Genomic DNA, 15,417 nt, shown 5'->3' on the forward strand with positions numbered 1-15,417 from the left:
GGCTGTATTTTCCTCCTTCATTGTCCAAAACTATCCCAGCCTCTCCCAGTGTTGGCTTTGCCCAAACTCCCGGTGGAAGTGGCCGTGTCATTGTGTGGTTTGTAATCGGGTGGGGGCATCTGTGTGGGTGTGTGATGATCCAGTGTGATAGCACATCTGTCTGTGTCAGCATCTGTCTGTCTGGGTGTGATGGGACTCAAATGCTGGGGCCCACACTCCCTCCACCTTCCCCGCCCTCCCCCATCACTCTCCAAGCAGCTGTATCCCACCACCAGGGAAAAAATGTCCCTGGCAGCCGCAATGCCCGCCCCAGGCTGGACCGGCAGCACAGGTGGGGGCGCTGTGTCCAGCTGGCTCTGTGACAGGGCCGCCCAGGAGGAGCTGCCTCTCCAATGTCCCCCATTAGTGCCGCCTGCGGCAGCTGTTGCCCTCAGGGACGGGACTGCCCAAAGAGGAAGTGTCTGGAGGCCAGGCAACCGGTCCACGGGAGCCCTCCTGTGTCCAGCCTAGGGCGCAGTCCAGGGGAGTAGGACTGACCAGGAACCCTTGGAGGGCAGGACCCTGTCACCTACGCATCCCAGGGTGGCCCATCAGTCGATATGTCCTCAGCACTTACAACATGCCAGGAGCCGGGGCCAGGCCGGGGGCTTTCAGGGCGGGCGAGCAGAAGTTGCCACAGCAGGTCTGAGCTGTCTGGGAGCTGCTGTGGGAGGGAGGAGTTTGCTTCTTGGAGAGGAGAACTCTAGTTATTAGAAGCCCAAAGCTCACTGCACTGAGGAGGTAGAACCCAGACACCGTTCATTCACCCTCCTGACAACAGCAAGTGACCTGATCAGGGTTGTGGGAAAAGCCCAGAAACACAGTTTTGGTGATTTTGAGTGAGGCACATGTGTGTTTTGGGGAAGGCAGGGTGACATCTGTGATGGGTGTAAAAGGATGGGCGGGAAGCAGGGGGAGGTGGAAGGGCAGAGGCACAGCAGTGGCAAAGGCGTGGCCGTCAGAAGGGGCATTTCCAGCTTAGCTGCATTGGGGTGGGTACCAAACATGGTGGGGCAGGGAAGGCTTCGGGGAGGAGGGAAGAGCACTGTAGGGGGTTGACATCCATGAACCCCGGAAGGCCTTGCATTCCCCTGCCTTGATCCTGAAGGCCAGAGGCCCGGAGGTGGAGGGCCAGGGATGCTGCATCCAAGACAGCAAGGAAACAGGGGCTCAGTGTGTCTCGGGATGCCTAGCCTGGCCCCTCCTCCCTCAGCGCCTGCACCGGCCACACCTGTGGAGCCCCGAGCTGAGTACCTTGAATGGTGCTGTGTGACCTCACACAGGTCACTCCCTGTCTTTGAGCCTCAGTTTCCTCACCCATAAACTGAGGGGGTTGGGTTCTGTGGGATCTCAAACAGTTCCCAGTTCACCTGCCAGCCCTGACTAGCTGATAAGGTTAGGTAGAGGATTGTGACACCAAGTCCAGCCTGGGAGGGGCAGATGCTGTGATCCAGTAGTGATATCTGCCTCCTGAGGTGGGTGTGGCACACACACCTTCTACCTTCAGTTTTCCTAACACTCTACTTCTAACAATGGGCAGAAGGGTAAGGGCAAGGACCAACCTTCCATGAAGAGAGGTTCTCCCAGTCCTAGTGACGAATCTTCTGTGTGTTCCTCCAGGGCCAAATGTCTAGATGGAAGGCAGGTGTCTTCAAGCATCCACCACTTGGCCTTGTATACACAAAGGCACAGCCACAGGTTCATGAGGAAGAAGAGGGAGGGTAAACACCCGCACATCTGAGTTCTTGGTCCATTTGTCTTTCTGGCATTTTGAAAAATGCATGCCCAGCTGCATTTATTTATAGCTAATAAGAAAGAAAGTTTTGTTGTTGCTTTGTTCGTTTTTGGTTTTTTTTCCTGAAACAAAAAAATCCATAAAAATTGTCAAGAAAAGAAAAAGACAGGCCAAAGGGAGTTGATGAGTTACATGATTGGGTTTAAATGGAAACGAAAATCTTGAGAACTTTAATCGGAAAATAGAATATGTCTGTGATATGTGTGTGTATTTGTGTGAATGTACCTCGATGTGTGTGTTTGTGAATGTGGTGTATGTGTATAACACATGTTGATGCACAAGGCGGGTTTGTGTAGTGTAAGTGTGGCATGAACGTGTGTGAAATGTGGTAATCATGTCTCGAGAGCACAGAAGTAGTTTGTGTTCTAGGTCAGTGGTGTGTGGAGTATGTGCAGCATGCCTGTTGTATATAGTGGACATCACAATAGCCAGGTGTGGTGCGTACGTGTGCAGGATGTGTGTGCATCACGTACGGGTGCAGGATCCTTGACATGTGCATTCTGGGTAGGCACGTGATGTCCTTGCTCCGGGATGCACTGGCCTTGAGCAGGCCCTGGTGATGATGTCAAGTGTCATCAGAGCTTGAGAAGGAAAAGCCCCGAGTCTTTTTAAGGGCTTGCTCTTCCAAGAAGCAATCAGGAATTTCTGGGGTCTGCTTTCCACACCCTGTTAAGTCCAGACGAGCAGAAAAAGACTGGGTCCAGTGGAAACCTAGCTGCCAGCTCATGTAGGCAGATTAAGAAGCTTGCAGCTGGCCGCTTCCAAGAAAAATTGCTCACCAAACTTTTCAGACCTTTTCTCCACTTGGGCAAAGTGGAAAAGGTTCCCAATGGCTTTTTACTTGGAAGTTGGGCAATTTCCATGGTGAATTTGGGGCATACCTTAAAAAAAAAAAGTAACTCCGTGGTAGGGAGGAAGATTGCCAGACAGAGCTTCCAGCACAAAGGTTCACAGTAAGAGCTGTTCCCTCAGCACATGGAAGGCCACAAAATGTGGCAAATCAATCTCTCTTAGCTGCCTTCAGGCAAGATGTCCAGATGATTTCAGTCTCCCCAGACACGGGGGGGAAGAGGGAGTGAAGGCCACTCTGCTGTGTGCCCCTGCAGAGCGCAGGGCACCTTTTTGAGCTTCTGATTTGTCAAGAGGGTTGTCAGTCAGAGCCCTTCCTGCTGCGCAGGACTGTGGTGTGAGCCCAGAAGCCACGGTCCTGAATATTTTTTGCCGAGTTGAAGGGACAGTCCCGAGGGGCAGGGTTGTTCCTGGCACAGGGCCTGCTACCTAGTAGGTGTCCAGTAAATAGCCACTGAATGAATGAATGGCCCAGGAGGGACCGTCCAAGAGCAACAGCCTGGTTTCCACCCACCGCCAAGCAGAGCTTCCAGGGCAAGGCTGGGGCGGACGTGTCTGCCTGTCCAGCTGTCGGGTCTCCCCCTCCCCTTTTCCGGTCCTTCTCTCCATAAGCTCGGCTGGTTCCCACGCCCTCGCTCAGGGACTTCTGCTGTCATTGTTCCGCTGTTATCAGGACCCAGGCCTCTGCCAGCCTAGACCCTTCATTGGACCAGGAAAAGGAAACGGAGAAAGGAGAAGAGGAGCTTCAAAGACTGATGAAAAAAAGAGTCAAATTTCAAATGCAGCTGCTTTGTACAGCCTCAGGTGAGGAAACCAAGGGTTTGGAGAGGAACGGGGACATTCTACCTTAGGTGGAAAGGGAGAAGAACAACAATGACCATCGTGATTATGGTAACAGTAGTATCTACCTTGTAAGTGGGATATATGGTGGGATAATATTGTTTTATATATTAACTAGACTTTCCCCCCAATATTTTCTTGTACTCCTTAGCTCCACCCACTTCCTGGAGCTAGCTGGCTCTGAGGCACATAAAGAGGATGTGAGTGTTCCATGGCCCCCGGACTAGTGAAGGGGACCTCAGGAGGCCGCTGAGGGCTGGACGCAGCAGACCCAGGATGCTAGGTGGGAAGCCTGACCTCGTCCACTCCAGCAGTGGCTCAGAGAATAGGCTAGAATTCTTGGATTTTGAGTTTCAAAAGCCAGACTGTAGAACTTCTGAAAGAAAAAGAATGGAGGTGCATGGGCATAGCTCAGTGGTAGAGTGCATGCTTAGCATGCGTGAGGTCCTGAGTTCAATCCCCAGTACCTCCATTAAAGTAAATAAATAAATAAACCTACTTACCTCCCTCCCCAAAGACAAAAATAAAATAAAGAAAAGAAAAAGAATAATCATTGAAATTTCAAACTCAGTGGGGAAACAGAGCTAAAAAAGGGTATCTGAGAATTCCCCCCAAATGCAGCACAAGTTGATAAATAAGTGGTAAATGAGGAAGAGTGAGAGGTGAGGAGAACAGAATGAGATGGTCCAACCTATGCCATGCAGAATTCCAGGAAGAGAGATCGGAAAGAATGAGAGTCACTACTCAGAGAGACAATGGCTAAGAAATCTCTAGAACTGAAGACAGATGTGAGCTTTCACATAGCAGAATCGTGCTAGGTTCTGGGCCATCTGGGCAATTCCAGATCTCAAAGACAAGGCTTTTGGGTCCCCTTGTTCCTAAAATCCCTTTCTTCTGAGCCCCTCAGCCCTAACCACAGTACCTTGGTTTCTGCAGTGGATCTTAGACTTTCATTTGCCATTCTTTGGTGAGCAAATTTTACCTCCTCCTTGAAACTCGGAGCCTCCAGAGGGTATGAGCCCTTCTCCTGACCCTGGTACTGGAGAAGGATGGCAAGATACCCGGTCAGGTATCTGGTTAGAGTCCTGGGGAGGTAGCTCAACTCCTCCTGTCCCACTTTCTTCATCTGTAAAATGGAGTTAGAAATACTTGTTCAGGGCACTCTGAGATTTACACACTAGTTGATTTCCTCAGACACTGCGTCCCTGTCCTGTTTAACCCAATGCCTTTTAAATTTCACTATTTATAATTCTAAATCCCCCTCCCCCAACCAGTTCTGCCTATTTCTTTTTCTTCAGATTTTCATGAAAAACCATAAAACAATAGCTTTCAAACTTGGTTTTAGCAGCAGAGCCCTTTTGTCAAATAAAAATGTATTGTTGGAAAGCCAATTCAGGCAGAATACAGGACCTGCGGGTTGAATTGGGTTGGGACGGAGACCCAGATCCCAGTTGGCTCATTTCCTCTTTTTGCCTTAGATCACCCCTGGGACACCGTGGCTGGAACAAAGTTAGAAAATCATGCATCAAAAGCTTTAATGCAGCTTTCCCCAGAATGTGTTTCTGGGAACTCTGCTTCATGGTGTTGCATGCAAAAAGGGTTCCATGGTCAAATAAGCTGGAGAAACACTGGTTTAAACAAAGTTAATTGGGTCTCTTCAGATTTCTTTGAGACTTTAATATTTGCATTGTGCCCTGGGAGTCTTTAAGTGGGTAACTGATGTGCTGAGTTCTGCAAACCTGCCTTTTTTAAAAAGGACTACTCCTGTAGGCTGGTGCTGTGCAGAACACACTAGGGGGAATTCTGGGAGAGTAACAACAGCAATAATAATAATTCCTCCTGTGTCTCCTCATCAAGATCTAGTATAGAGCTAGACACTGAAAAGGGGAGGGGGCAAATAACTACTCTGGATCAAATATAAGCTTTGATCTCCCCTAGTCGCAGAATTTTGAAAGCCCAGTGATAACCAGGCCTTCTTTCTTCCTGCCTCTGTCGTGCAGCCACGAACACGGCCTGGCTGGCATGGACGTGGCGAGCTGCGGTTCTACTGATCAGTTTTTCTGATACCTCTGGCTGGGGCCCAGTGTCTGTCCCAGAGCTGAGCCGACCCTTTGGCCCAGGCAAGAGGCCCCAGTGCTTCAGCCTGGCCCATGAGAGCTCTGGGAACTCTGGTTCCCACTTGCCCACCCCTTTCCCGGCAGCCCAAGAGGCTACCCAGGCTTCTCTTTCCTTTTCTTACTGGAGGGAAGAATTTCTGGAAATGCAACTGAGCCAGTAACAATGAGGCAGGATGCCCCCCTCCTGCCCTGACCAGGCCAGCCCTGCCAGTAGACCCAGTGCCTCTCAGGGGTTGGGGCCCACAGAGGTTAACCTCTCCAGCCCGTCCATACCTCGTACCTCTGTAGAGGCAGGAGTCGGCCAGCCCAACCCAGCCCCTCCCTGACTGCCCTTTCCCCCGCAACCCCCTCCGCTCCCTGGCTGCCCTTCACCCCCTCAAGCTTCAGGAACAGGACAGGCCCCTGAGGCAAGGGCCCTGGAGCCTCTCTCAAGGCCAAATTCCATGGTTGGTCTGTGTGGTCTCCTCCTGCCCACAGTTTTTCCCTCTTTCTTTCTGATCTTGAACAGTGAGGGGAGGGGCTGCCCCAAGCCCGGGTGTTTTGATGCGACAGTGAACAAAGCTGGGGGTCCAGAGTGGGGCGGGTTGGCCCAACAGGCAGTGCAAGAATGGCCATATAATGTTTTAGGGCTTTGGCAGATGTGCCTGTGGAAGTACTTAGTCTAGCCTGGATGAGGAACACCTTCCCGGGTAGGGGATGGGGTGGGGCACACTTTACTAAGAAGTTTCCCCAGCTTTAGGGCTGAGGATACACGATGAACTGAGACCCAATCCTTGCTTTCAAGGAATTTCCTCTTTGTGTCACTCTGCCTCTCCTTGTCTTTCCCTCTTTTTTTTTTTTTTTTTTTTTTTTGATTCCTCTGGCTGGCTCCATCCCACCTTTTTCTGTCTCGGATCCCACATCTTCCTGACTCCCCGCCACGCCCTACAGGCTTGCTATTCCCAAGAAAAGTGACTAAATGTTAGAAACTCAGCAGACCCCCTTCCCACAGCTCCTTGGCTTTGTGTCCCATCCCTGGGGTCTGGGGGCCTCAGGACAGCTTCCCATCAAAGTACCCTGGTGTGTCTGCCAGCTTACTTTGTTTCTCTCCTCAGTGACTCTGTTACTATGGTTACATCCACATCACCCTGCCATCCTTCCTGGGGGGAAGTTGGGCAGGAATTTTTATACTTTAAAAAGTTGTTATTGTCTGAGGGGAAGCAGCCAAAAAAAAAAAAAAAAAAAAAGAGGTGTTTTATCTGCAGACTGGACTTGGCTTTCCGTCACAGACTAATAGAGTTTCCAAGGAAGGGATTCAAGGGGAACTCGAGTCGAGAGGAAGGAGCAAGGGCCTGGGATGTCTGTCTCTCCCTTAGACTGGGTGCTCCCTGATGCCATGGCCATGACCTTCAGTCTGGGTTCCTTGAGGGCAGGAGCCCTGCCTCTGCCATCTGACTGGAGTGTGATGATGCAGAGGCCCTGCCCGACCCCCCAGCCCTGAGCAGGCCTGGGGAGCCCAAGGAGGTCCCTGGATGTTGCAGAGACCAGTGTTCCCTGGGGCTTGCTGGTCAAGAGTCACCTCTTTCCAGACTCATCTCCTCAACCATCGCTGGGCTACCCCCATCCCCATTCCTATGCTCCTGAGCCCCAGAGATCCACCACAAAGTCCTCAGCCTGGCCCTGGCCCTGGCTTCATCTGCCCAGGCTGCCCTGCCAGGCTACCCTTTCTGCCTGATTGTTCTCCAGCTCCCTGCTCAACCCACATAGGTCCTGGGCTGTCTCCCACCTCTGTGCCTTTGCTCAGGCCATTCATTCCCTGGGCCTGGAGCATCCTTCCCAGCTCTCCACTTATCAACTTCACCGTCCTTCCTGACCCAGGACTAGTCCCAACTCCTAGCAGCCTGCCTTGATTGCCCCACCCCACTCTGGCTTCTCCTCCCTCCTCTGTGGTCCTGCCACGGCCAGGTGCCTGTCACTTGATGAAGACCGACATCTCCACTGCTCAGCTCAGCCCCACAAAGACACATGGGCTGGGAGGCAGGATGATGGATGAGGCCGCAGTGGCTCCCTTCCCTGCTGCGGCTGTGGTTAGGAGATCTCCCTCGAAGAAGCCTGATATTTTCCAGGAATTTCCTGAGGGGAGGGGACCAAGCATTCTGGAATGAGAGCCAGCTGTGGGGTTGAGGCCTGGGGATGGGGAGGAGGGGGTCTGGGCTTCCTGGCTGAGTCAGCGACCATCCCCAGGTAATTTATGGGCTGAGTCAGGGCTGAGGGGAAGCAGGGGTGGGGGTGGGGATGGGAAGGGTGGAGGGGTGCCTTCTAGGAAGCCTGTCAAGGAGAGGGCAGCCTGACTGGCTGGAAGTGAGACTGGCCAAGCCCGGCACAGACCCCTCTCCCTCCAGCTCTGCCTGGAGCCTGCAAAGGCAGCAGCCAAGAGAGGGAGGGAGCTGTAGGGATGGACACAAAGCAGCAGAAGAGGGAGGCCCCTGGCAGGACCCGGGGGCTCATGAAGACAGAGGGGGCTCAGCTGACAGGGAGTGGATGTGAGCAGCCCTCAGGGAGAAGCTGGAGGTGAGGAGAGCTGTACCCCAGCCTGAGAGCCGCCAGTTCTTCCCTCTTTCCCTGCCCGACCCCTTTCTCAGCAGGCCTGGCCTGTGCTGGAAAGTGGCTCTGGCTTCTGATCCCCCTTCTGCCGTGGACCTGCTGGGCCACATGGGCTTGGGGCCTTCTCCTCTCTGCGCCTCAAGTCCTCACTTGGACAAGGTGGCCTGGCTCCTCTGAGCCCTGAAGTGGGGCTACTCAGCTAGAGCCAGGGAGTCCAGCTGGTGGTGCTGGCTTGGAAAACCAGATTAAGCAAAAAGAAAATACATATGTGCACGTGTGAGTGAACCATGCTGTACACCAGAAACTGACGTAATATTGTAAATGGACTATACTTCAATTTTTTTTAAATGAATAAGAAAAAAGTTTTTAATTAAAAAACAATAAAAGCAACCCTGGGGGAGCTCCCCTCTGAGGCCCACTGCAGGGCTCGGCCTTGATGCGACGTGGGGCTGGGGTCAGAGGACTGGCGGGGAGAGGCTGAGCCTGGTTACTGTCACCTCCAGGTTGGAGGAGCTGCGGGGGATGCGGGGCAAGATGTGTCATCACACACAGGCACACAGCCACACTACAGAGTCCCAGGAAAAACCTGTTTCTACCCACATCACCCAGCACGGGGCCTGGGGTCTCACAGAAAGGTGAGTCCTGATTTAAGCTCCTAGGAGGAGCTCTCTCTTCTGGACCCCAGGAGGAAGGGGCTCAGCTTTGTCATTCATGCACAGCTGTTGCATCATCATATCTGTTGCAGAATCATCTCACAGCACATTCCAAGCAGGGCCTTGCAATGTTGGGGCTCCACTGGCCTTGGTCTCAGCAACATGGAGGCACCCCCAGATTGCTGAGTTTCTCACTCTGGCTCACGGCTCAAAGTCCCCAAGCTGGAGAGGAGTCTCTGTGAGGATGGTAGATTTTGCAAACCCTGGCTTGGACAAGAGAGCTGAAGAAGAATGTGGGGGATATGTGATACTTTGCACAGGTATACAAAAGGTCTCTCATTTTGTGTATGACTACAAAACTGCTTTTCTTGGTAAGAAAGACCAGCCAAGATGAAATCTGGACAGGAGGGTCCTTAACACACAGAAGGGTGAGTGCCATGGCCTCCATCACCACCTAGCTTTGTCCCCTGGCTGTTCCATGGAGCAGTGACACCAGGTAGAAGGCTGTTGAAATTATTTGGGCAAGAGATGTCAGACCAGAACTGGTGAGAGGTGGTTGGGCTCTGGAATAAGTTGGAATCCAGCTGACAGGCTCCTCTGATGGATAGGGCATGGAGTCTAAGAGAAAAGACTCAAGGAGAATGCCAAGGTTTTGGCTTGAGCAACTGAGGGCATGGAGTTGCCATCGGCTGAGCTAGAGAATGAGTTTTGTTGAACAAACATTTAATACATTGTTTTTATTGTCAAGAATCTGGAACAAAGTAGGGCATCTGAGGGGTCCGCACGTCCTACAGGGACCTCTGGCTCATCACACCGCCTTCCTCAGTCCTAGGGGTCCCACGAGGCCCTGGTGGAGAAAGAAGGGGGCCCAGCTTCCTGCCTGGGGGCAGGGGAGGGGCAGCAGCCTGAAGGGGCTTGGCCAACCTGAGTCCTCTGGGCTGACAGGGAGGACCCGGGGCTTAGGCAGGGTGTGGCGTTAGAACAGGAGGGGCCGTGTGTGGGCCTCTGTCTGCAGAGACCCACCTCTGGCCCACAGAGTCCCCGTCTCACACCGGGTGTGCTGTTTCTAGAGCCTTCTGGGGGAAGTGTCCGCAGCACCAGAGGACGGCTGCTTTGATTCTCCCGGCCACAGCCTCCTGCAGGCCCGGCTGACAGAGGCTTGCCTGTGCGTCCCGGGCAAGCGAGCGCCTGGGGACTCATGGCCAGAGAGGCTATGAGGGTGGCTTTGTGCAGCTGCTCAGGTCGCCCCTGGCCAAATCCCCCTGCCAGGAGAGGCCTGGTTGGCTGCCAAAGCTCCTGAACTTAGGTTACCTGAGGAAGCAGCCTTGCAGCCCGCTGGTTTCTCATTTCTCCCCTGACCTTGGGCCTGCTTGACCGAGGGACCAAATGCCCTGCCTCCCCACCTCAGTGGAGATGAAGGACACAGAGACAGCTTGGTGGGTAGAGCCAGGAGGACCACCCTTTGTGAAGGTGCATCTTCCAGGGCGCCTCACCAGACCTGTAGAGTCTGGGTCTCCAGTGGGAGGCCCCGGACCCTGCTCATTTACAGAGCCCCTCTGGTGATCTGATGGGGTTTGGGAGCCCCGTGCGCCTCACACAAAGTGGGGAGACACCAAATTTGAAGAAAGTCAAAGATGTGATACACCGGTCAGATGGTAGGTGGGGTTAGGACGGGTGTCCTGGCTGTCTGAGCACAAGAGAACCCTGGATCTTTGAGGGCCCTCAGGGGGCACTGAGCCTGAAACAAGGATAGAGCCCCAGAGAGGGGATCACTGTACGCACTCAGACAAACTAGAGGCCTGAGCAGGGCTCCAGAAGCCAGAGAGAAGCCTTGTGGAGGTGTCTGGGCCCCAGAGTGGGAGCGGGGGAGACTGCTTCTCATGGCAGGAGAGTTGTGGGCACATTGCTCGGAACCCAGTTCCTTCTCTGAAGAGCGGAATCCTGGCGGCCAGCTCAACTATATGAGGGACCCTTGGCGTTTCCTGCGCCCCAGGTTGGGAGGCAGGATTTGGGAGGCTGGAACTGGGGCTGGGGTGGGCCTGGGGCCCGAGGTGGGGAGAAAGTGGTCCCCCCTCTGGCCCTCACGGGGTGAGCCCTGGAGCTGCTTGCTCTGCACCTCATGATCTGCTCCTCCTCCCTGTAAACTCTTAACCTCAGTCTGGAGAAAGGTGATCTCCAAGGGCTGGGGCTAGCTCGCCAAGAAGTACATTAAATACATAAATGTGCTCTGCCCAGATTTTATCTCCTCAGGATTCCAGAGCATAAGACAAACGGTCTCATGTCCGGCTGGGAGGTGTAATTCATTCTCTCAGGTGAGCCCACAGCCTGGGGGCAAGGTTGGGAGAAGAGAGGAGGATGGTTTGGAGCACGTGGAACATGCAGACTTGGGCCAGGTGGGTGGCGTGCAAGGCTCAGCGCCAAGACCTTCAGAAACACCTGGTCTTCCCCGGGGTCTGCTCAGGGATGGAAACAAAACCTAGCATCCTTTAATACAGAGAGTTGATTCCTGAGACTTATTCTAGGGGCATACATGCAACACGTGTAAAGACTTAGCTATGGGGTTGTTCTTCACTGTGTATTTACAAGCCTGAAAAACTGGAAGCAACCTAAATGTCCAACAAGAGGGGACTGGTTAAGTAAATTATGACCCATCCAGAAAATAAAACGCAATGCCCCCTTTAAAAGATGATGCTGTTGAAGAACAGTTAATAACCTAGAAATAAGTTTATAGCAGAGTGAACAGAAAAATTAAAAGCTGATAAATATAGAAAAAAATCTGATTTTGAAAATATGTCAATTCACTAAAAATGTTTGAAGGATGTGCACCAAAACATTGACTGGTTGTGAGATAATTTTAGATTCCCTCTTTTCCCCTTGCTTTTATTTGGATTTTCTTATCTGAATTTTTAACTTTTTCTTGAGTCATCATACACCTACTTATATACCAAGGGCAAAATGATTTTAAAAAATTATTGTTGTTGCTATTATTTTACATACCAGAACCTCCAAGATTTTGTTCAGGAAGGAGAATTTCTGGGCAGGAGGGACAGCTGGCCCATATAGCCCTAACTCTGTCTCCCTCTGCTCACTCTCCCCTTTAGGTCACTTTTCTTCGTCCCCACTGCCTCCCCATGGCTAGCCCACCAGGATGTCACCGTCCCATCAATTCTCTGGACCAAGCAGAGCTAGAAACCCAGTCTTTGGCTTCTTTTAGCAGAGCACAGCTAGGAAACCTGGGACAGTTATGCTAGATGGTGCTAATAAACCCTCTGGGGAGACAATAGGAACAGAAACACAATACCTAGAAGGACTATAAACCCACCTCGACTCCCTCCAGAGGCCAAAAGGCTAGCAGGGTCCCCATCAGAGAAGGGAGGTTACCATTTGTGAGCCCCCACTGGGCCACAGGCACCAGATAGGACACTTGACCCCTGTTGTCATACACCTTTGGGGACCCTGCTGTGGCAGCCTACTCTGAGCCAGAAGACAAGAGAAAAGCAGAGGGACTGGGGCCAGTTTCTACCACCTGGTCAGGTGTTGATATCAAGGCTGCAGGGAGGCAGAGTGTTCTAGAACTCCAGCCATCCCACTGTGCTGGGTGCTGAGTGTCTAAGGCTGATCTCTGCTCCTAAGGGTCTCACAATCCCTTGGGGCCAACCGATGGGCACAGCTAACAAGCATATGGCAAGGAAATCTTGTCATTTCCAACAACGTGGGTGAACTTGGAGGACATCACGCTGAGTAAAATAAGCCAAACCCCGAAGGACAAGTTCTGCGTGATCTCACTTGTATGTGGAAGTTTAAAAAGTCCACCTCACAGAAGCAGAGGATGGACTGGTGGTTACCAGGAGCTGGAAGGTGGAAGGAAATGGGGACGTGTTGGTCAAAGTGTTCCAAGTTTCAGATACGCAGTATGGATAAGTTCTGGACACCTACTGTCTAGCGCAGTCACTGTAGTTAATATTACATTATATACTTGAAACTTGCTAAAGGAATAGCTTTTAATTGTTTCCACAAAGAAAAAAAGGTAATATGTGGCATGACAGTTGTGTCAATTAGCTTGGTTGTGGTGATCATTTCACAACACATACATATATCAAAATATCATGTTGTATGTCTTAAATAAATGCAGTTTTTATTTGTCAATTATACTTCAGTAAACCTGGACCAAAAAAAGGAAAGAAGGAAGGAAAGACAATGTATCCCTACCACACAGATTTGTTAAGTAAACTAAATAAGATAACGCCGATAAAAGCTGGTCACACGATAGCCTATGAAAAATAAGTGCTGCCTGTGAAATATATGTACTTTCTGTTTCATTTTGCTGTGAACCTAAAACTGCTCTAAAAAGTAAAGTTTAAAAATTAACAAAAATTTTTTTGTTAAAGAAAAGCATATGGCCTGACAGTCAAGGAAGACTTCCTGGAGGAAGTGACATTTGAGCTGGACCTTGAGGGATGAACAGGTGAGCCAGATTTCTAACGGTGGGGAAGGTGGAAAATGCACTTCAGATGGAGATACTGATTTTCTGTGGAGGGAGCAGGAGGCCCACTCATCAGTTGGATATGAGGGAGTGGAGCACATGGCCTTGATTTGGGGTCACCCCTGGGACAATGACACTCCTAGAAAGTAGAGAATGAGAGGAGATGGGGTTCAGAAAAGAACCCTGGGGCACACGACCACATTGGAGGTGGGGTAGGAGAGTGTTAGGAGGGGACAGAGGAAGAGGATCTGAGAGGCGGGAGGACCACCAGGGGAGTGAGCCGACACAAGATTTAAGAAAGAGCAGTGTGGGAAATATCCAACATTGCCAAGAGGGCTGGGTGGTGGGGTGCATGGGGCAGAGGTCAGGAGGTGTATGACTTTCTTACTGCTGTGTAACAAATCACCACAAACAGAGTAACTTAAACAATACAACTTTATTCTCTCAGTTCTAGAGATCCAAAGTCCAAAATCAGTCTCACTGGGCTGACGTCAAGCTGTTAGCAAGGCTAGTTCCTCCGGAGGCTCCAGGGGAGAATCTATCTCCTTGCCTTCTTCAGCCTCTAGTAGCGGCCTTTGTTCTTTGGCTTGTGGCCCCTTCCTCCATCTTCAAAGAGCATCACTCTGATCTCTGCTTCTGTCATCCCATCACCTTCTACTCTTTGATCTCCTGTCTCCCTCTTAAAGAACCCCTGTGATTCCATTAGACCAACTCAAATAACTCAAGATAATCTCCCCATCTCAAGATCCTTCATTTACTCACACATGCCAAGTCCTATATATGGTGGCATGGACAGATTCCAGGGCTTGGGATGTGAACATTTTGCATATTCAGCCTTCCACTATTCAGGTGGCAGGAAGAGATGGGAACAGAGAAGGTGAGTGGAGACCATTCAGCAGGAAGCGAGTGAGAAAGAAAGGAATGGAACAGTCATCCAGGGAAGACCACGACTGGTTGGAGAGAAATGGTTTTTAGGATCTTTTTTCCCAGATCCCTTGCATCTCCTTTTCTCCCTCCTGCCCCCAGCTAATTATAAAATTGGAAACATAACTGTCGATTCCATAAGGTACGGCTTCCCCTCACTCATGCTATCTATCCACCCAGGGGTCTTCCAAGCCACGTAAGTTGAAAATCTGCATTTTTAAAAGATTGATTCTCATTTTATTTCCAGATTTTCCTTAACTAAAAAATCAAAGCTGATTATATTATTAACTTTTCAAGTTCAAATATTGATGTCCAGTTTAGAAAGGTGATGATTTAATTCACGTTCCTCAACATCCACTCAGTCCCTTCTGAAAAACGTCTTGCTGTGCAACTGATTTTAATTCTTCAACTGATTTTACGTGTAGCTTAATTTATTCCCCAGCTTTATTGTGGTATCATTGACAAGGGATCTACATTTTTAAGCCACAAGGAAAAGTAACCCAGAGCTACCAAGAATAATACTTTATTGACTTGGAACGAGTTTTGGAATCTGTATTTTTAACCAACGAGGTGATTTTGATGATCAGACAGTTTGAGGTGGTTTTCCTCCCTCCCCCTTTTCCTCTTTCTCTTCCCTTCAGTAAACTGTTTTTCAACTTTGTTTTTCAGTGAAAACCATTTCCTCCTCACCGTGGACTCCATCCAGAGGCTGCGCCCATCTCTCCCACGTCAACAGTGCTGTGTCCTTGGCGAAGGACAGTGCGCTCATTCTGGGCCTTTCCCTTCTTCCTCGGCCAAACCCCTGCTCCTGCACCTCCGGGCAGCTAATAAAAAGGCTGAGTTCCCCGCTGCAGGGAAAGCCCCCGCCCGCTGTCATTCTCAGGGATGAGTGAATCTGCAGCTTTCCTTGCCTCCCTTACTTGTAGCCAGCTTTGTCCCAGGCCTCAGGTGGCAGAATCCAGCCACGACCAACTTCCAGAGCCCAAAAGTCCTGAGTGAACCTGCAGACATGCAAGGGCTGAGTGCTTCCTGAGTGAAGAAAAGTCTTCCCATGAGAAGGCATGAGTTGATTTGGGACAAGAAGCACTTGTTGGCCCAGGAGGGCGGGATTCGGGGGGAGCCCCGTGCTGAACG

At 51.1% G+C, this 15,417-nt stretch overlaps 1 long non-coding RNA gene across 3 annotated transcripts; it reads left to right on the plus strand.

Moving 5' to 3' along the window:
- Positions 1–2,874: 2,874 nt before the first annotated feature.
- LOC105103548 (uncharacterized) lies at positions 2,875–15,136 on the plus strand. Of its 3 annotated transcripts, none has more exons than XR_004141546.2 (6): positions 2,875–3,487; positions 8,727–8,858; positions 8,969–9,196; positions 11,112–11,269; positions 13,265–13,341; positions 14,953–15,136. It is a non-coding gene; the product is annotated as an uncharacterized LOC105103548 (long non-coding RNA). The 3 variants fall into 3 exon arrangements; XR_010384203.1 differs by having other exon boundaries at positions 2,876–3,487; positions 11,127–11,188; XR_010384204.1 differs by lacking the exon at positions 8,969–9,196 and having other exon boundaries at positions 2,876–3,487.
- The last annotated feature ends 281 nt before the right edge of the window (positions 15,137–15,417 follow it).

Source organism: Camelus dromedarius, chromosome 15 (assembly GCF_036321535.1).
Source record: "Camelus dromedarius isolate mCamDro1 chromosome 15, mCamDro1.pat, whole genome shotgun sequence".
NCBI lineage: Eukaryota > Metazoa > Chordata > Mammalia > Artiodactyla > Camelidae > Camelus > Camelus dromedarius.